General features: G+C 41.7%; 1 long non-coding RNA gene across 1 annotated transcript; it reads left to right on the top strand.

The window, feature by feature from the left end:
• Nucleotides 1-4,049: 4,049 nt before the first annotated feature.
• Nucleotides 4,050-20,110, top strand: LOC122678242. Its single transcript, XR_006336047.1, has 3 exons — nucleotides 4,050-4,237; nucleotides 18,781-19,050; nucleotides 19,970-20,110. It is a non-coding gene; the product is annotated as an uncharacterized LOC122678242 (long non-coding RNA).
• Nucleotides 20,111-22,109: the final 1,999 nt, after the last annotated feature.

Genomic DNA, 22,109 nt, shown 5'->3' with positions numbered 1-22,109 from the left:
ACTGGAGTGGGTTGCCTTTCCTTTCTCCAAGGGATCTTCCCATCCCAGGGATCCAACAAGTGTCTCTTGCATTGCAGGCAGATTCTTTACCTTCTGAGCCACGAAGGAGGCAAATGAATGCTAAACAAACATTCAAAGGGTGTTAAGCCTTCAAAGAATACCTACAGTATCAGTCTTGTCCTGTTGGTATGTATTATTCTCATTTTACAGTTGGAGAAATCGAGGCACCCCAAGATGAAATGACTTGTTTAAAGACACATAATTAAGTAGTTGATTCTGATCCAAAAAGAGTGTAAGCTCTAGGGAAACCAGGATACTTTTTGTCTTATTCAGAGATACAGCTCCAGTATCTATAGACCTATATCCAAACTGTGTCTAGTGTGGTGCTGGACATGTAGATGGTGAGCAAGAAATATTGGTTACATAAATGAAAAAACTGTATTTTGCTCTTTTCTAAGATATGTGGGGCCCTGATTCTTCTCTGCCTGCCTCATTGCTATTTTGCAATTTATCTAGTCCTTACATTTTTTTCAGTAATATTTCCATAAGGATCTTCTGATAAATCCCCCATAAAGTTCAGTTATAGGAGGGAATTGAGTTTCTCCAGACAAATAAAAAAGGTATACTTACTTTAATCTGAAAGCAAGAACTATAATAGTCTTCAAATTTCCCATTCTATCTTGGCTTCCAAGGAGTTCAGAATTAAATTTGGTGCTTAATTTCATATTTTCCTTGAGTTAGATTTTGGGTAGAGTTTCTTCACAAATTCTGTGGTTTCAGTTCTTTCTCTGATTCAATTTTTGGATGTTGAGAAGACAGTCTAGTAATAATAGTGCCCATGATGTCAGTAGGACCGTTTGTTGTCCAGAGTTTCTTACAGGTCCAAGGGCTCTACTGGGAAGCCCTATCCAAGCTCAGACTTGACTATAAGTTTCATTGTTCCTCTAGACCAGTAGTTCTGCATTTGAGGTGAGGGTGGGGATGGGTGATTTTGCCCCTCCAGGGAGGTTTGGCAATGTCTGGAGGGATCTTTGGTTGTCACTGGCCTTAGTGAACAGAGACCAGGGATGCCGCTTAACCCCCTGCAGTGTACAGGATGGCCCCACAACAAAGAATCTTCTAGCACCAAATGTCAATAGTGTCAAGGGTTGAGAAAGCTTGATCTACACCTGTGAACTGTCATGAAGCATCACATGGAAAGAACTTCACCATTTTTTTCTCCTTTCTTGGCTGAGGGCACTCAAGGAAAGCCTTTGGCCAGGCTTACCATATGTTCTCTTCTGAGCAGACTACCTACCCCCACACCCCCTATCCCCAGCTTCTGTCTTCCTTACACATGAGAGGAACCCAGACAAATGAGGGCCCCATCTTATCCATCTTCTATCTTTCATTTTTGCACAGTTTGTAGCATGGAGGCTTTTCTATTTAAGGTACAAGGTGATCTCACATCTTTGGCACTGAGAGAAGAGAGATAATTTCAGAATGAAATAATTTTCTTTTTCTGATTGCCTTCAATTACACAGTCCCAAAGAGGAAGTTAATAAAAATATAGCTCCCCAGAGATCTGTACTGATAAGTTTGAAACAGAGCTTGAATACTTTTGCTGTGTTAGCATCATTGTGATGAAGGCATTCCCCATGTCCGCTTCTGCCATCCTGTGTTGTCTTAGTTGACTGTCAGTAGCAGCAGCCCTTTGGGCCAAGGGACAGTTTTACTGCCAACAAGCTAGATTCATCCTGGCACTCTCACAGCCTCTCAGCTATAATTTTTCTTCCTCACATCAAGCTGTCTAGTCTAAATTCCTGGGCATCTACCTCACTTTCCCTACTTGACACCTCAGGTCTTCCTGGGGCAAAAGGTAGACTCGAACTCAAGCCTCATGAGCTGGAACCCTGCTGCCGATTCTCTTTTCCTTGGGTTGGGCAGAGAGAGGGAAGGGGCTGGTCCTGCTTTTCCTACTCATCCTCCACTGACTGGGTCCTTCCTGCCATGAACCATGAATGGGATGATTTCCATGGCTCCATGTAGTTACCACCCATCTGATTTTCAGCATTACTTGTGACTGTGTCCCAGGGAGGGATGGTACCTCCTTGGTACTGCAATTAGGAGAGGTGAGTTCAGGCTCACTTAATCAAGTAGACACCAATTCATCCCAGAGCATTTAACATTTTGGGCAAAAGTACTGTGTGACAAGCATTATGCCCGCTGTTGGGCTCACACGATTAGTAATTTCCCATCACTTGCTCACAAAGAGAATGACTGGAAACATACGTAAGTGTTGTGATTGAAGTGAGCACAGGGGATTGGTGCCTGGAGGGTACCCATCTCAGGCTGGAGAATGTGGTCAGGGAAGCCTTCCTGGAGGAGGAGATGCCTGAGCCATATTTTAAAGGGCTTCTATTGGCTCAACCTGGTGGCTCAGTGGTAAAGAATCCACCTGCAATGCAGGGTCTGTGGGAGATGCGGGTTTGATCCCTGGGTCAGGAAGATCCCCTGGAGCAGGGCATGGCAACCCTCTCCAGTATTCTTGCCTGAAGAATCCCATGGAGAGAGGAGCCTGGTGGGCTACAGCCTATCGGGTTGCAAAGAGTTGGCCACGACTGAAACGACATAGCTCACGTTGGCTCAGCCAGCTCCTCTAGCCAGCCTGGTCTACCCAGCAACTGTGTCACACTGGTTCTCTTCCTCCTCATTCTTCTCAGCAATCACTCCCGACAACATCTGTGTTACAATACTTGTGGTGATTCTTCATTCCTAGACCAAAAAAAATAAATTAAAACGAGAGAGTGGTGGACCCCTTGATTTGGGGAAACTTTCCACTGGAGAAGTTATACCCCAGCCTGTGAGAAAGTTGTGGATCTTGAAGATTGAACCAGGGGTGACTTCAGGTCAGTAGCCAACAGCTTCAGGGAGCTCAGTGTTTCTTGTTAGAAGCAGCTGCAGGGGTGGGGTGGGGCCACCACACCTGTCAACCAGCTCCAGCCCTGCACCCCATCAAAGAAACCAGCCCCGAGAGGCCAGACCAGGAGGCAGAGTGGTTTTTTTTTTTAATGTACAGGATAAAGGGACTTTAAAAAATATTTATTTTTACTTATTTGGTTGCAGCCCGTCTTAGTTGTGGCACATGGGATCTTTAGTTGGGCGTGTGGTATCTAGCTCTGACCAGGGATTGAACCTGGGTCCCCTGCGTTGGGAGTGCAGAGTCTTAGCCACTGAACTACCAGGGAAGTCCCAGGCACAGTATTTTTGGATCTTCTCGCCAGCTCTGAGAGGTGGAGATAATTGTCCCCATTGCCTGGCTGAAGAAACTGAGAGTCAGATGGGTTGACTCACTCGCTAATAAATGCAGGAGACAGGCTACAAGAGCAGGGCTTTTCAGTTCAAATCTGCTTCCTTCACACCACCCCATTTTCTTCCCATGGCTGAGACTCCACGACCGATGAAGAGCAAAGCAGAGCCCTGCCCTAGATTCCCCTCGGGCTTGCTTTTCACCGGGTTGCTTGGGAAATGAAACAGAACCAGAACAGAGCTTATGTGTTCTGTTATGTCACACCTCTTTTTCCCAAGATCTCAAAGGCCTGGGTCCATTTATCTAGATACTCAAATTCTCAACAGGGGCGTTAGATAGACGCTGGAGAGGGAAATGCTGTTTTGGAAAGAATGAAACCATTCTTGCAGTGTTTATATTCGATTCCGGAGACCTGGTTAGAAAAATATTTTTAACAAACGGAAGGAAGAGTAACTATGCACTCACAAAATGTGGGCTGCTCATCGAGGGGAACCTTTGCCCTGGGAGTCTGTTCCCAGGACAGGGCATGTGCAGCCCCAAACGGCCGTTAGAAGATGAAAGGGAATCTTTCAACATTTCCTCCCATTGTCTGAGCTTTCTCCCTGCTTTGTCACCATAACATTCTTTTTTGGAATTCCATTAACATGAAGTTTTTCCCTCCCCCAGAAACAATTAAAAAGAGGAGTTGGCAAAGCCAGCCAGGAAAGACCTGTGGCTCACTCCTAAGTGAGTAACTATCATGTGTCTTGGAAAGGTTTGCTGCTTCCAGTCGAAGAGATTGAAGCCTGAAGAGGAAAACACAGAAGTATCCTCTCTACTGACTGCAAGATGTTCTTTAGGCTCTACAGTGAGGCGCTGGGAGGGCTGAATATGACCCGGGGACCTGAAGACCTAGGCCCAGTCTAAATAGGAAGCTTTAAGCACTGGCAACTCCATTTAACTAATAAGGTAACTAACAACTTCAATTGGCTACTACATTTGTATATGTGTATGTGTGAAGCAATCATTTGTAAGTAAAAGAAAAGGGTACTTTATTGAGGCTATCTGTCCAATAACGTGGTTTTCATCATTGATCTGAGTACTAATCAGGATGATATATATATACACATAAATATATATGACTATCTAGAATATATATGTATATTTTCTGTGTAAAATAAGCTATCATTTATAAAATACTTGTTGTATTCTGGATACTTTGTGAATATTATCTTGGTTAAACCTTATAACCATATTATGTAGTAGTGAAGTGAAGTAGCTCAGTCGTGTCTAACTCTTTGTGACCCCGTGGACTGTAGCCCACCAGGCTCCTCCGTCCATGGGATTCTCCAAGCAAGAATACTGGAGTGGGTTGCCATTTCCTTCTCCAGGGGCTCTTCCTGACCTAGGGATCAAACCCAGGTCTCCCGAATTTCAGGCAGACACTTTAACCTCTGAGCCACCAGGGAAGCCCATATTATGTAGTAGAAAGGTCCATATAAGGAATTAAGACTAAGAGATATAGTCAGTAGTGGAGTTAGACTATTTTTTTAAGAGCAGTTTTAGATTTACAACAAAATTTTGAGGAATGTACAGAGGTTGCTAGTAATGGCCCTGCCCCTACACATGCATAGCCCCCTGCCAACATCACTCATCAGAATGGTACATTTTTTACCAAGGACAAACCTACATGGACTCATCATTATCACCCAAAGTCCATAATTTACCTTAGAGTTCACTCTTGGTGTTGTACCTTCTGTGGGCTTGGGCAAATGTATAATGATTTATGTCTTTCATTACAATATCATACAGAGTATTTTCAGGACTCTGAAAATCCTCTGTGCTCTGTCTATTCCATCTCCTCTTCCTCTTCACCCTTGCCCACTCCAGCAACTAGTAATCTTTTACTAGTCTCCATAGTTTTACCTGTTGTAGAATATCATATAGTTGTAATCACAATGTGTAGCCTTTTCAGATTGACTTCTTTCACTTAGCAATATGTATTTAAGTTTCATTCATGTCTTTTTATGGCTTGATAGCTCATTTCTGTTTAGCACTGAGTAATATTCCATTACTGGATGTGCCACAGTGTATTTATCCACTCACCTACTGAAGACATCTCAGCTGCCTCCAAATTTTCTTGCAATTATGAATAAAGCTGCTATGAGCATCCATCCGCATGCAGGTTTTTGTGTGGACATAAGTTGTCAGCTCCTTTGGGTAAATACCAAGGAGTGTGATTGCTGGATCATACAGTAACAGTATGTTTTGTTTTTATAAGAAACTATCAACTATCTTCCAAAGTGACTGTACCATTTTGTATTCCCACCACCAATGAATGAGAATTCCTGTTGCTCCACATCCTCACTAGCATTTAGTATTGTCAGTGTTCTTGATTTTGGCCGTTCTAATAGGTGTGCAGTGGTATGTCATTATTTTAATTTGCATTCCCCTGATGACGTATGATGTGGAACATCGATTCATATATTGGGTGGGCCAAAAAGTTTATTTGAACTTTTCCATAAGTTGTTACAAAAACCTGGATGAACTTTTTGGCCATCCCAATACTTATTTGCCATATGCATATCTTTTTTGATGGGCTTCCCTGGTAGTTCAGCTGGTAAAGAATCTGCCTGCAACACAGGAGACCCCAGTTTGATTCCTAGGTTGGGAAGATCCTTTGGAGAAGGGATGGACTACCCACTTTAGTATTCATGGGCTTCCCTGGTGGCTCAGATGGTAAAGAATCCACCTGCAATGTGGGAGACCTGGGTTTGATCCCTTGGTTGGGAAGGTCGCCTGGAGGAGGGCATGGCAACCCACTCCAGTATTCTTGCCTGGAGAATATCCAAGGACAGAGGAGCCTGGGGGGGCACAGTCCATGGGGTCCCAAAGAGTTGGACACAACTGAGCAACTAAGCACAGCACAGCATCTTCTTTGATGACCTCTCTCCTAAACTTGGGCTTGTTTTCTTATTGTTGAGTTTTAAGTGTTCTTCATATATTTTGTATAATAGTCTATTACTAGATGTGTCTTTTACAAATATTTTCTTCTAGTCTGTGGCTCATTCCTTTAATATTGTCTTTCACAGAGCAGAAGTTTGTGCTTTTCATGAAATTCAGCTTATCAATTATTTCTTTCAAGGATTTTTATTTTTGGTCCTGTATCTAAAAAGGCATGACCATATTCAAAGTTATCCAGGTTTCCTCCTATGTATTTTCTAAGAGTTTTATAGTTTTGCATTTTACATTTACGTCTGTGATCTACTTTGAGTTAATTTTTGTGAAGGAGTTTGTGTAAATATTCTTTTTTTGCATATGGATGGATGGCTGGTTGTCTCAGCATCATTCATTGAAAAGACTGTCTTTGTTCCACTGTATTCCCTTGGCTTCTTTGTCACAAATCAGTTGATGGTATTTATGGGGATATGTTTCTGGGATCTCTGTTTTGTTCCATTGATCAATTTTCAATTCTTTTACCAATATCACACTGTATTGTAGCATTATGGTAAGTTTTGAAGTTGGGTAAGATCAGTCCTTCAATTTTGTTCTCCTTCAATACTGTGTTGGCTCCTCTGGGTCTTTTGCCTTTCCATACAAACTTTAGAATCAATTTGTTGGTATCTATGAAATAACTTACTGGAATTGTGATTGGAATTGCACTGAATCTGTAGCTTAAGTTGGGAAGAATTGACATCTTGACTATATTTTGTCTTCCTGTCCGTAAACATGGAGTATCTCTGCATTTATTTAGTTCTTCTTTGATTTCATTCATCAAAGTTTTGCAGTCCTCATTTAGATCTTTTACATATTTTGTAAGATTTATACATAAGTATTTCATTTTCTTGAGTACTAGTGTTTTTAATTTCAAATTCCACTTATTCATGTTGGTATATAGGAAAGGAACTGACTTTTATACATTAACTTTATATCTGCAACTTTTCTATGATTGCTTAATAGTTCCAGGAGTCTTTTTTCTTTTTATTTTTTGTTAGTTATTCTGAATTTTTTACTTAGATGATCATGTCACCTGCAAACAGTTTTATGTCTTCTTTCCCAAACTGTGTACTTTTAAATTTCTTATTCTTGTCTTATTGCATTAGTGAAGACTTCCAGTGCGATGTTAAATGGAGCAATGAGAAGGGACATCCTTGCCTTGTACCTCATCTTAGCGGGAAAATTTCAGTTTCTTATCATTAAATATGATGTATAAGCTGTAGGATTTTTTATAGTCTTTATCAAGTTGAGAAAGTTCCCGTACATTCCTAGTTTATTCAGTTTTTATTATGAAGGGGGCTTTTAATTTTTAAAAAATTTTATTGGAGTATAGTTGACTTACAATGTTGTGTTGGTTTCAGGTGTATAGCAAAGTGAATCAGTTATACATATATCCACTCTTTTTTAAGATTCTTCTCCCATGTAGGCCATTATAGAGTATTGAGGAGTTCCCTGTGATATACAGTAGGTCCCTATTAGTTTTCTGTTTTATATGTAATAGTGTCTATATAGCCTGGTGGGCTGCAGCCCATGGGGTTGCAAAGAGTCAACATGGATGAACACTGCACAAGAGGAGGAAGAATGTGTATGTATCAATCTCCGTCTCCCAGTATATCTCTTTTCCTTCTACCCCTTTGACAACCACAAGTTTGTTTTCTATATCAATTACTCTATGTCTGTTTTGTAAGTTCATTTGTACCCTTTAAAAAAAAAAAGATTCCATATAATAAGTGATATCATATTTGTCTTTCTGTGCCTGACTTACTTCACTCAGTATGACAATCCCTAGGTCCCTTCATATTCACGAATGGGTTTTATCATGAGTTGGATTTTTTCAAATAGTTTCTCTTCCTCTATTGATATGATTATGTGATTTTCCTTTTTTAGTTTGTTGATACAATGGATTATATTAAATAGTGAACCAGCCCTGCATACCTGGAACAAACCCCACTTCGTTGAATTGGGATTCTGCTTTCTGATTTAAAAGCCACTTCTCCCACCACTGCATTTCAAACACCCCTGTGATCTCTAATTCTCATATTAGCACTTAGCAGGCAGTCTTGTAGTCATTCATACATTCAGTCAAGGAAATGTAAGGTACCATTCTATTTTTTTTTTCCATTTATTTGTATTAGTTGGAGGCTAATTACTTTACAATATTGTAGTGGTTTTTGCCATACATTGACATGAATCAGCTATGGATTTACATGTATTCCCCATCCCGATCCCCCCTCCCACCTCCCTCTCTACCCGATCCCTCTGGGTCTTCCCAGTGCACCAGGCCCGAGCACTTGTCTCATGCATCCAACCTGAGCTGGTGATCTGTTTCACCCTTGATAATATACATGTTTTGATGCTGTTCTCTAGAAACATCCCACCCTCGCCTTCTCCCGCAGAGTCCAAAAGTCTTTTCTGTACATCTGTGTCTCTTTTTCTGTTTTGCATATAGGGTTATCGTTACCATCTTTCTAAACTCCATATATATGCGTTAGTATACTGTATTGGTCTTCATCTTTCTGGCTTACTTCACTCTGTATAATGGGCTCCAGTTTCATCCATCTCATTAGAACTGATTCAAATGAATTCTTTTTAATGGCTGGGTAATATTCCATGGTGTATATGTACCATAGCTTCCTTATCCATTCATCTGGTACTATTCTAAATAGGAAGATTCCAAGTTGTAGAAGATGGTCTTTACCAGTTATCTAAAATTTGTGAACTTCACGTATGTTTAAAATTTGTAAATGGAAATATTAATATTTACCTGAAGATTTGTTTGGGAGGATTACTTGAAAGACATGTATGTAAAACATCTCAGATTGTGCTTGGCCTATGGTAGGTATTCATGTAAGATTCTTGGCACACTCAAACTGGTCAGTTTGCGAAGAATAATTATTTAAGGAGTTCCAGATAGGGTTAGAGAAAGCAATGAAGGATAGTGCTCCATCCTGTCTAGCCATACCTAGCTAGATAGGGCTAACAACAGAAGGGGGATTTTAACTGTCCTCAGGCCTAAAGGAGTGAGAGGAAGGACCCGTTATGCAACTAGAAGGTGTAGCCACATAGAGAGGGCCACTTTTCAGGAGCTGTGGCCTTCGGTAGAGGAATATCATTAACCCACAGCCACGTGGCACAGAAGGAACCAGGGGGCCAATATCTGAACCTCACTCTCCCCTCACTTCCTGATCTCCTACTGGTGGCTCCCGCTGGCCAAATCCAACTGAAAGCCAGAGCACAAGGGAGCCAACTGATGTTCTTTATAAGGTCAGCCTTCTGGGGCAGAGAGTGAGATGAGATATGGGGAAAGTAGATCTGGATGGGCAAATGGAGAATATCCAGCAGAACGTATTAAATCCAAATTCCCACTCTGAAATTGTTTCTGGTCAAATCAACACCCACAGCACAGGGAAGAGTCTATTACAGTAGGTTTGAGCTGGATGAACTGCCACTTCACATCTGTCACAACCTGTCGTGGTTCTCCAGTGTCTAACAAAACGTAGACTCCAAGCAGGCCTTAAAAGATCCGCTGTAATGGGACTTGGATCGCGTTGAGTCTTCCTCTCACTTGATATTGTGATTGATGTTGATATTGTGACCAAACTGGATTGCTCACCGTAGCAATCACGTAAGTCATAAGCCCTGTCATGACTCCCTGCTTTGGCTGAACGGTTTCTGACAGCCCAGCAGGCCCTGGCCTCTTGCCATCGCCCTTGCTTTTCCAGCTCTTGGGGCACATCCCTTTGCTCCCAGCTCCCTTATAATCTTAGGATCATTTTTCCTCTGCTTCAGCAGTTTGGGGCCTGCTTGTCATGATAGGATATACTCCATTCAACAAATATTTTGCTCCACAAACACTGAATACCCATTGAGCTCCTGGCCCTAACCAAAAAAGGAACTATATGGGGAATTAGGACTGGTTCTTGCCCCTAAGGAGCTCATGTTCTTCCCAGGATTAGATCTCTCCTGTTACTTGGCCATTATCCTTCTAGACTGTGGGTGTCTTGAGGACAGGGTATCTGTTTAATTCTCTTTGTACTTCCAGTGCTTAGCAACTGTATGGCACAGGAGTCCTTCAGGAAATGTGAAGCCATAGAGGAAACAAAGATGGAAAGAGGGAGGAAGGAAGGGAAAAAGAAATGAATTAATTTATTCCACAGTGATTTGCTAAGTGCTTACAATGTGCCAGGCCCTGAAATACAATGAATAGCACAGGTTACACACATGGAGGGTGTGTTTGTGTGTGTGTGTGTGTGTGAGCACACACATGTGCATGAAGTCTGAGCAATTGGTGATGAATGCCTCAGAGTCCTGAGGACAAATCAGCAGATGCTCTCTTGACTTCAGCTTTCTGAACTAAAGCTTTCATAATCCAGACGAGAGAAGAGAAGGGATCTGTTTCAATGTCCGACTGAGTGATTGAGGGATGGTGTGAGAGGACTTTTCAAACAGTTTCTGAAAGCAGGTGATTTTTTGCAAATGAGGGCTTGTCGGCATATGGTATTTGGATGATATAATTTCTTTAATTGAAAGTGTTATCTTAACCAGAGAGTTTTGCAAAACCCCAAAACAAAGACATCTGTTGCTGTTTTTGTTCTTTTCCCCAGCAAACAATCTGGTGGTGAAAAATAGGAATGACTAAATGGAACGCCAGGGAAAATTGTGGACATGAAAAACAAACCCCTACATCTTTAAAAGGGGGGCAGTTAATCAAAGTACAAGGCAAGCAGCTTGTCACAAGAGCCTTCATGTGACATCTTGGGTCCTGATAGCTCTACTGCTTTATATATCAATAATTATTAAGAAAGAACCAAGGGGATGGGTTTGTGGCAAATTTAACGCATTTCTCTGTTGTTTGTGGACCTTAACTATCAGCTCTGTGTTGCTGGTGCCTTGGTTTGTCTCCAGGTGGAGACCCTTTGATCCACTGGTCTCCTGGACATCTGTTCCTGATGCTCCTCAGACTCAAGTGATCAAAACTGACCTTGTCAATCCACCAGAACAGCTTCTCATGAACTCTCCATTTTGGGGAGTGCCCCACCACTTATTCAGCTCCCCAGGACCTTCCCCCTCCTGGAGACCAGCACAAGCTGAAATCAAGACGCATGGCGTCCCTTGGAAAGATCCTCCACTCTGCTCCCTTTTCCTCACCCCCACTACCACAGCATCCCTCCCGCAGATCGCTGCCATGGCCCTGCCTCTCTCCAGACCTGTATCTCACCTTGACCTCTGAATCAGTCAGCCTCATGGCAGGAGGCAGAACTCATCTCACATGGTTCAACTGAAGAGCCATTAATGAAGGGACAGAGAGGTGGGGGCAGCGTTAGTGTCACGAACAAGGGATATCGAGGCGCCCAGAGACTAGCAAGTGCTGGAAGCTGTCACCACTTCTAGGACTGAAGAGACAAGGGAGTAAATAAAGATGATGAAGCTCAGAGAGAACCAGAACCATGGAGGAAGGACTACTTGGTGGGAAGGCTATGCAGAAGCAGGGAGGGAGTGGGGAAGAAATCACATGATGACTGCTTCCTCTGCCTTGCTTGCTGGAGCTTCCTTCCCATTGTTTGAACACAGAAGTCCAGTTCTAGGGGGTGCAGAAGGTGCAGTCAGCAGAGGTCAGCCTCCTGGGGCACAGAGCTGCAGAGAAGGGCTGAGGTTGGATCTGGGAATATGGAAGAGAAGGACTGTGAATGCCTAGCCTCTCCCCTCTATCTGTTCTATACTCGGATATCCATGTGCTCATTCTAAGACCCTCATGATGCCTCTTCTTGAACTGAACCACTTTTTTGTTTTTTTTTTGAGTCATTTGCTTCCAATTCAGTCCACACACAGAGCATTCAGCATCACACTAGTGACTGGGAGTCGCCTCTCTAATTCATGTAACGTGTCACTCTTGGTCTCTTCTCTGAGACCACTAATCTCATGCTCTCTAGTGAAACCATCCTGTCCTTCAAACCCTCTCTCTAGCCCCTCCCCCACTCCCCCACCCCCACCAGGAGCTGAACCACTTCCAAAACTCTCCAAAGCTCCTTAAATTGGCATTGAATATTCCTTTGACCCTTTCTGACCTCCCTAGTCCTGTCTCTCACCACTCCTGGTCCTTATTCAATCAGTAGCTCTTCTGTATTACTCCTGAACACACCATGTTGGCCCAGATCTCCATGCCTTAGTAAATGTTCCCTTCATTCCCTAGAATACCCTCTTCTTCCTGCCCAAACTTTCTGAACACCTGCCTGGGAAACTGCAAGTCTTCCAAACCTAGTTTAGCTGTCACCTCCTCCAGGAAGACTTCTCTAACTGTCCCACTCGCCTTCCTGAATTAATCACACCTGCCTCAGAGCAATCTTCATTATATCTATTTTTGCACTGTTGATACACCAGTGGATTGTTTTTAAACCTATCTGTAGCCCCCAGCCAGACTGGCAGCTCCTTGAAGGCAAAGACTGTGTATCATGCATCTTTGCATCCCAGCTGATTGTCATAGTGCTTGGAACTTTAAATCTGTTCAATAAAGATTTAAGGAAGAAAAGAAAGCGATAGAAAGGAGGGAAGTGGGAGGAAGGAAGGAAATCATTTCACCTGCTCAAAACCTTTTCAAGTACCTTGCCTCATCTGACCTTCACAAGCAGTTTAAATGCTGGGGTAGGAATGTCTGGGTTTCCCTGGCGGCTCAGTGGTAAAGAATCTGCCTGCAATGCAGGAGATGCAGTTTCGCTCCCTGGGTGGAGAAGATCCCCTGGAGAAGGAAATGGCAACCCACTCCGGTGTTCTTGCCTGGGAAATACCATGAACAGAGGAACCTGATGGGCTACAGTCCATGGAGTTGCAAAAGAGTCGGACACAACTTACGGACTAAACAACAGGAATGGTTACCTAGGATAGACACTAAGTCTCAGAAAAGATGGGAGGAGGCGGCAGTGAGAAGAGCTGAGAATTGGGAATCAGCAAATTGGATTTGAACTCCAGGTCTCTAACTTATGGGATGTGAGTTCTTTTCTGAACTAAGAGCTTCTCTCTGAGTCTTTGCTTCATCTTTGCAAATTGGGCATAATAATGATTTTTACCTCCCAGAGCTGTGGGCGAGGCAATGTGTGAAGATGTTTCATGTACTACACAGGGACAGACAAATAAAAGGGATATTAGGACCACTTTTCAGCACGCACTGCCATTTTTAGTAGTTCTGATTGACTGATTGACATCTTCCCAGCTGTCCTACCTTTTATGCCCAAACGAACAGAAGGCTGAGAAGACTCTTCCCACAGTGGGAAAGTTTCTCCTTGGATTTTCAGAGTTGTAATGGAAGCCCCAGAAGACACCTGGAGACCACCTAGGCCAGTCGTTGGTCTGAAAATACTAAGGTCTCCCACTACCAGCTTCCATGACAAGAGGACACAGGTTTCACACACGAGTGGCCACTCACTCCAGTACAGCTGGCCCCTTCCTTCTTTGGAAGACTCTGGTTGTCAGAAACTTCTTCCTTTGAGCAAAATCTGTCTCTCTATAGTTTTTTCATGCTGTCTGTGGTTCTAGGCTTTGGGGCCACCCAGGAGAGGTCTATCTATGCTCATTCCAAGGGATGTCTCTTCTGAAATGAAGGCAACTCTGTTGTCCTCTAAATTGTTTCTAAGCCAAGTATTTATCATCCTTCAGATGTTCTTCATCATAGAGTCTTTGGAATCTCTATTACTCTGAGGGTCTCATCAGAATTTTTCTGTCTGCTAGTAATTCCTCATTCAGACCTGTACCAACTCACTTGATTGCTTCTCTTTAGGATATCAACACCACAGCAAGCCACTGTATGTCTAAAATAATAACTCCATGTATGGGGGAGGGGCTCCTATGTCTAGATAGAATAATTGAAGTTCAGTGAAGTACCTGCTTGCCCTACTTCATGTAGATGGTAAATAGCAATACAGGGCTTATATCCAAAGCCATCTGGCTTCCAGAGTCCTGTGGTTTCCACTGCCAGTTATACTTTCTCTTGCTCTAGTCAAGAGATGGAAAAAAAGAATAAAAGTGTTCACTGGTTAATCTCCCCCCCTGAACAGCAGTCTCCTCCATGAGAAGATGTGATGGGGCTGGTTCCTAATCATCAGCAGTGCCTTCCACATAAGAAGCACTTGAAAAGTGATGCTCTCATCATCATCATCATTAAATGCTTTCCAAAGCTTGCCAATTGATTAATTTTCCAAGTGATTCTGAGATCTCCATATAATGCATAAGGAAGAGTTTTGGAATCGTGTTACTCAAACACGTTACTCAAAGTGTGATCTGTGTACCCGTGTCAGGTGGGTGTCAATCTGCAAACTCTTATGTGTCCTTGATGAGATCAGTACAGAAATTGAGAGCAAATTGAGAAATATTATAGAAATTTGGCATCCCTATGGCATCCAATTATGTGATTTTGTATTTCACAAAAGATTGAGAATAAAAACCTGGTCCATCACCATAGACACTCTGAAAAGCAGGGACACAACCCATTTGGCCAATGGTTGGTTCTATTAGGTTGGCCAATGATTGGTTCTATTGGGTTGACCAAAGAGTTTGTTTGGGTTTTTCCATAAGATGTTGTGGAAAAACCCAAACAAACTCTATGGCCGGCACAGTAGTTCCTTTGTAGAAGAACTTGAACTTCATGTGGACAGTAGAGTCAGTTTCGCTCTGTTTGGCAAAACACCAGCCACACCTACTGTGTGTTGTGTGGTGTACCAGGAGCTGTGGGGAATGCAGGGATGAGCAAGATGTTGGGTCTTCCACACGGAGCACTCAGCTCAACTGTGGGCACAGAAGAGATGCTCAGGAAATGCTGTTGAATTCAAGTTTTACGTGAATGTACATTTGCAATCCTGCAGGCTACTGAAAGGGGGGCTATCTTCAGGACTCCTCAAACCTGGTGGAGAATCCCTGAACATGTGGCCTACAGCGGTGAGTTGTAAGCAATACAAAGCAGGCTTCCCTTTTGTGGATCTCCTAATGTTTTGCAGAAAAGGAGAGATGACTGACCAAGACCCCCAATATTTAACCATGTACTTGCTTGGGCTGTTTTGTTCTCTTTTTCATCATGGTAGTCATATCTTGCCAATGGGGCTGCTTACTTTTAGAAAGTAGAGGCCACATCTTAAGACCACATTGTTTCAAATTCAAAGACATACTTTTTCTTTCAAATTTCATTTTTTCTGAAATCAATATGGATCTTACAATTGATATGTGCATATTACATAATTTTTCTTTTTCCTTCTCTTCAACCTAAAAGTTGTTTCAGCAATGTTTCTTAAAATCAATGTTATCTTAGAATTAAGAAATACTGTAATTGTATATATGAGAGAATACAGGTATTAACTAACCTTGTTGTGGTAATCATTTTGCAATATATGTGTATATCAAATCATTACATTGTATACTTTAAACTTATACATGATATATGTCAATATCTTAATAAATCTGAAAAAGAAAAAAAAAGAAATACTGAATTTCATGGTACTCAAATCACTCTCTGCACCTTGCTGGATACGTATAGAATGCTCCATAAATATCCCCTGGTTGGTTTATTACCTTCTGGTTTTAGAAACATAATTTGGAGTCATCCTAGAGCAGTATCTTTGTTGTTGTTGTTTAGTGGCTAAGTTGTATCTGATTCTTTCAGACTCCATGGACTGTAGTCCACCAGGCTCTTCTGTCCATGGGATTCTCTAGGCAGGAATATTGGAGTGGGTTGCCATTTCCTTCTCCAGGGGATCTTCCTGACCCAGGGGTCGAACTAAAGTCTCCATCATTGCAGGCAGATTCTTTACGACTGAGCCACCTGGGAATCCCTACAGTTGAAATATGTGTTTGTTTACTAATTTAACCCTAGGAGCAATCCTTTCTCACTAGTAGCTTTATTCCTGCTCTATGGATGAGGAAACTGAGGCTCAGAGGGAGAAGCTATGGTTTGAGCAGGGCCAACAATGGGTCATTTGCTGAACTGAGAGTCCATGCCCTTTCCACTGTTCCAAGTTGGTCATCTACATGCCTTGCAAAGCCTGATTCAAAAGGTACTCTTTCAGAAAGATGTCTTTGATTCCTTTCTCCAAGTAATGGTGACCTTTATCTTCTCTATACCTCTCTAACACTCTTCCTGTGTCCAGCTAATAGCCTTAGTGCTTTATGCCTTACATTACAATATTTTATGCATGTTCTTGTTCCCACCATTAGATACCAGTTCCTTGGGAGGCAACTAAGAGACCAGCCTCTGCTAGAAGATGTTAGTACCTTTCCACAGATTTTATATTTCCTTTATAAAACACAATTTAAGGCATAACTCTGTCTAGGTGGCTTGTCTGTGATGGTAAATGGGATTCTGGTTCCAACTGAGATTCTATCAGTCTGTGTGTCCTGGAGTGATTTACTGTTATTTTTTTTTTAAGCTTTAAAATAACACAACTTTCTCTCTGACAGTTGTGAAGGTCAAAAATCCAAAATAATTCTTAAGGGGTTAAAATCAAGGTGAAAGGAGAGCTACTTACTTCTGAAGGCCCTGGGAGTGGTCCATTCCTTGCTGGAAGATTCTAGAAGCAGCCAGCATTTCTTGGCTCTTGACTGTATCATGGAGTGATTTACTTTTAAACTCAGCCTGCCTCAATGTGATTGTTTGTTTCCTAGAAGTAATGGGGGCCTCCTACAAGGAATGAGGATTGGGGACTGTAGGTATAAGATACACAAATTTCCTCTCAATATAACAAAATGATATCACTAACAGTAATAAAAGTCAATGTTTCTGTAGCATTTTATAAATTAAAAACCACTTCCCATCTGTTCTGTTGTTTCATTCTCATAATGACCTTATAGGGTAAGTAGCCCTGTACCCATAAAGGGAAACTGAAGCCAAGAGTTCTCCAAGGCCCCCACTGACAGCTGGTGAGTGGCAGAGCCAAAGCTAGAAAGCAGTCCTCAATCTCCGTACTCACACTGCTTTTAACAATACAGGAAACGCTACCGTAGCAATTGTTATTCTTATAACAGTACTCTGTTGTTTAGTCACTCAGTCGTGTCTGACTCTTTGCTACCCCAAGGACTGTATCCTGCCGGGCTCCTCTGTCCATGGGTTGTCCCAAGCAAGAATACTGGAATTCTTGGTTGCCATTTCCTCCTTCAGGGGATCTTCCTGACCCAGGAATCAAACCCATGCCTCCTGCATTGGCAGGTGGATTCTGTACCACTGAGCCAGTTGGGAAGCCCAATTATATTAATACATGGATTTATATATGTTACAATATACATTATGTACTCTAGTTTTGCTTTCAAATTAATTCTAGTCTTTATAATTTCTTTTCTATTTCCCATCACTCTTTCTCTAATATGGAGGATTCATTTAGAACAACACTTTGGTAAAAATGTTTACAAGTTTCATCTTCTTATTAAAAATAGTAAATTATCTAAGTAGGGTTTTAGCATTCTAAAATATAATACTTTTGGTTATTTTTAAAAATTGCTCTTTTTTATGAGCAATGAGCTTGCTACTATATGTCTTCGCTGTCCTGTTAATTTCATCAGTAAGAAATTATTCATTTTTTTTACCTTTTGCCATCTGGAAATTGCTTTGTCTAATTTCTAATGTCTCTTGCTTTCTCCTTGTGTTTATCTGACTTACATGGTTGCATACTTATTATTTTAAACTTTCCATGACGGTTCATGTACCAGTCTTTTATATTAAAATATCACTGTTTTTAGTTTTAAAACCTAATCAGAGAGTTTTTATCTTTACAAGCTTTTTTTTTCTGTTTATTCATGTATGCTTTATAGCTCCTTTAGCATCCTGGTTAATAGGGGGTTTATAAGAGCTTCATGTCTTTTTCAATTTCAACTTTCATGAAATCTTATTTTATTACCTCCAACCTCCTCATCTACTCTTCCCTTTGTTTCCAAATCTCTGCTTATTTCCCCAAGGAAACCAGCAGATTGGATAGATCAGCAATTCAGTGATGTATTTATATAAGGGTAGTACTTCTCAGACTTTTGTATATAAGAAACGTTTAAAAAATAGTATATTTATGGATACCAAAGGACCTTATAAATATCATGTGCATTTGAATGAAAATAGAGAGGAATAATAAGTTTTCTGGATGATCTATTTGTTGTAAGAAATGATCACATTTTGATCCATATGTTTAATGTACAATAAACATTGAATAATATCAGAAATATATGGTGCTTTTATAAGAAATATATGTAACAAAAACCAACAATCATCCAAAAGGCAATATACATGAGCTGATTCAAGCTGTCTATGCATCATGCTGCCATGGAATGTTCCAGGTTTGTGAGTCCACCAGGCATTCTAATGTAGGGTGTGCTATTTCTCCATTTCTTCTGACCAGACCAGATTATGCTTTAATATAGTGTAACCATATACTGTATTAAAGAATACACACACACACTTTTCTTACATATATGTGAACAATAACAACAAATGTGTTAAATTATATTTTAGAAAAAAAAATGCCAAGAATTTTTTTACTGTTTATTGATTGCTTTTTCAGGACAACAATTATTTCATGGATCTCAAGATTTCACAGAATGTAATTTGGGAAAAGTTACCTTAGGAAAAACTAGACTGTAATCATTCTGGAAAAGATAAGACCACAGCATGGTGATAAATGTCAAGAAGACGTTATTCATCCATTTAGGAACTCGTTCTTATGGCAGACACTTATGAAGCACTTACTCTGGGTCAGACGTTGTGCTCAACTACTACAGCTAAGATGCTGAACATGACATACTCCTGGCCCTTAAGAAGATCACTGTCTCAAGTGAGTGGTCATAGGAAGGTGTGATGGGTGCCATAGTAACAGGATAAAGCAATCATGGAGGTGCAAGAAGGCAGTCTTGTAGGAAGTCTGAATGATGAAGGAAGCGTTTTTTGTTTGTTTTTTAATGTTTATTTGTGATTTACTTATTTGAGTGTGGCAGGTCTTACAGCATGTGGGCTCTTCATTGCTGGCAGTTGGCTTCTCTGTAGTGTGGATTAGTTGCATGTGGCATATGGGATCTCGGTTCCCTGACCAGGGATCGAACACATGTCCCCTGTGTTGAAAGGCAGATTCTTAACCACTGGACTACCGGGGAAGTCTCAGAAAAGAGTTTCATAAAGGGGACACCAGGGCCACCACTCAAGCTCAGAGAGGAAGGTCCTTTAGCTGTGCGTGGTCTGTGAGGACACACCTAGCTGTCCATGGACCACAGAGTGCATGATCTCAGTGGTAGTGTGATGCTCTCTGTTGAGCATCAGTGTCATGTGCCAAACTTATATTCTTGGGGGAGTTTCAAGAATTTGGGATGTGGTGGGTCCCAGGGGCCTCAGGAAGAAGACGATGGACAACATTGGTGATTTCTATTCATTAAACATCAAATATAGTTGAAAGGGGCCATCCAGTGGCTAGTGGGGTGCTATTCAATGGTGGTATATTTTCTCAGACGCTAGTTGGGGTTTGACCCAAATGAGGTGTGAAATCACAGCTGCCTAAGAGCTATTATACCAAGGCTAGATGTCTTGTCTAAGCCCTACAGATTGAATACTAGTAGATCTTTAGCTCATAGAAATGGCCTAATGATTATGTCCTAGTGATTATGACTCTTAAGTCCTCTAGAAAGAAATTCACGATGTGACCTTAGACAGTTCATCTCTCTGGGTGCTAGTTTCACTGTCTATAATTTGAAATTCGCAAACAGGTTCAGGGATGACAAATACGTGCCTGGTGTGTTACTATTCTGCATTCATACATCCAGGACAGTTATCCTTAATCGATCTCTACACACCCTCTGGCTGAATCCGAACATGGACTCAGACTTCATCTCAACACTGCTCCACACTGTCGCTGTCAGGTAAACCCTCGTGTTTTCCCTGGGATCTGGTGTTACTTTTGGTTCTAAGATTTTGTTTTTAAGAAATGTAGGTAACTGTTCAGTGCATATAGTCTGTACGTGAACAAAGAAAAGTTAAACCATCATGGCATGTTGAAATCCTGGGGGTAAGAATGATTTCAGTTTCTGTACCTTCAACAGGAATAAGAAGCAGCATGTTTTTGTCTATTTTTTTTACTTGAAATTGTATTGTACAACTGTGGGATGTTTTTGACACCCCTGGCCCCCCAAGTGTGCCTGGTGTTTGCTGACAGTATCGCATTTCTGAGATCTAAATTTTCCAGAGTTGAGGGGTTGCTTGTCATTTAAAGAAATGTTGTGGTGATTCCATCCAACAGACAACTCTTGTGTATTACAGGTAAGTACCCTGTGATTTTTCTGTGGTGTTTTTGAGCTCTGTTCTTCTTAAATGAAACATACTGAGTATTAGCTGAATTAAGTGAGTTCTTCACTGAGAACAGGAAATTTGCAGGTTTTCACCTTTTGGTTTTATAAAATAATTTTTAAAAGGTTTAAAATCCATAAATATTAACTTTTGGTAATGATGTTGGGGGTGTGGTAAACTGGTACCTGTGTCTGAGTGTTCAAAACCTCCCTTCTGCATAGAGATTGAGTTGCTCCCTGTCCTGCAGACTAATCCAAGCTTAGAACATTCTCCCAGCCACAACAACTCTGCTGAGCTGGGAGAAGTGAATTGGTTCAGTCCTATAGCAGGAAATACCTAGCCTACCTGAGCCCCGGAATACATACTAAGTGTCCCCTAAAGAATTATTTCCAGGTTCTAGGAAGAATTCCAAAGGTGAGAGAAATTTGGGAAAAAAAATAGAAGGAATCCTTTTCCTTCACTCTTTGGCATTGTCCTGCTCTTCTGATATCAACATCCTTCTCCTAGAGCCTGGCTTACTCCAACTCTCAAGGGGCAACATGGTCTTGTCTACAGGGAGCTTCAAATCTTCAGGGAAAGTCAACCCTATTAGAGGAAACTGGACAGTCATTTGTTCACTTAACATGTGTCTTACTGTTGACCTCCTATGTTCCAGGTATAGAGGAAGGCAGAGATGATGATGATGTCGCCTTCTCTGCTGTCAAGGAGATCAGCCTAGGAGAGGAGGTAAGCCAATGAATCAGGTGGTGCTACAGTGGCAGAGGCTTACAGTACAACAGGAAAACAGGGGGATGGGTGTGATCCATCCCTAGGATGGGGTGGCCTTGGGATTGGCCGAGACACCTGGGGAGATGCTGACCATCTGAGTTTGATGGATTAGCAGGAGCTGGCTACTGTAGGGATAGAGAAAGCAAAATGCAGATGTAGAGATTACAAATATTAGGGCTTGTCTCTAGTCTTAAGAAACTTTCCATCTTCTAGCAGCAGGACTAGACGTCATTGCTGAGTTCAGATGGGTCAACAGATGTTTATAGAGTTTTTGTTATGTACAGCAGTGAAAGACTGCTAAATGAGAACACTAAATGGTGTCTGATTAGGTGCCCATTCTAGGGATAACAGTAGAAACAGAGTCTGACTTTATTATTTTGGCCTCCAAAATCACTGCAGATGGTGATTGCAGCCATGAAATTAAAAGATGCTTACTCCTTGGAAGGAAAGTTACGACCAACCTAGACAGCAGAGACATTACTTTGCCAACAAAGGTCCGTCTAGTCAAGGTTTTGGTTTTTCCAGTAATCGTGTATGGTTGTGAGAGTTGGACTATAAAGAAAGCTGAGCACTGAAGAATTGATGCTTTTGAACTGTGGTATTGGAGAAGGCTCTTGAGAGTCCCTTGGACTGCAAGGAGATCCAACCAGTCCATCCTAAAGGAGATCAGTCCTGGGTGTTCATTGGAAGGATGGATGTTGAAGCTGAAACTCCAGCATTTGGCCACCTGATGCTAAGAGCTGACTCATTTGAAAAGACCCTGATGCTGGGAAAGATTGAGGGCAGGAGGAGACG

Source organism: Cervus elaphus, chromosome 20 (genome assembly GCF_910594005.1).
Source record: "Cervus elaphus chromosome 20, mCerEla1.1, whole genome shotgun sequence".
Taxonomy (NCBI): Eukaryota; Metazoa; Chordata; class Mammalia; order Artiodactyla; family Cervidae; genus Cervus; species Cervus elaphus.
Note: the sequence above shows the minus strand (reverse complement) of the source record. Positions and strands in the feature narration are given on the sequence as shown.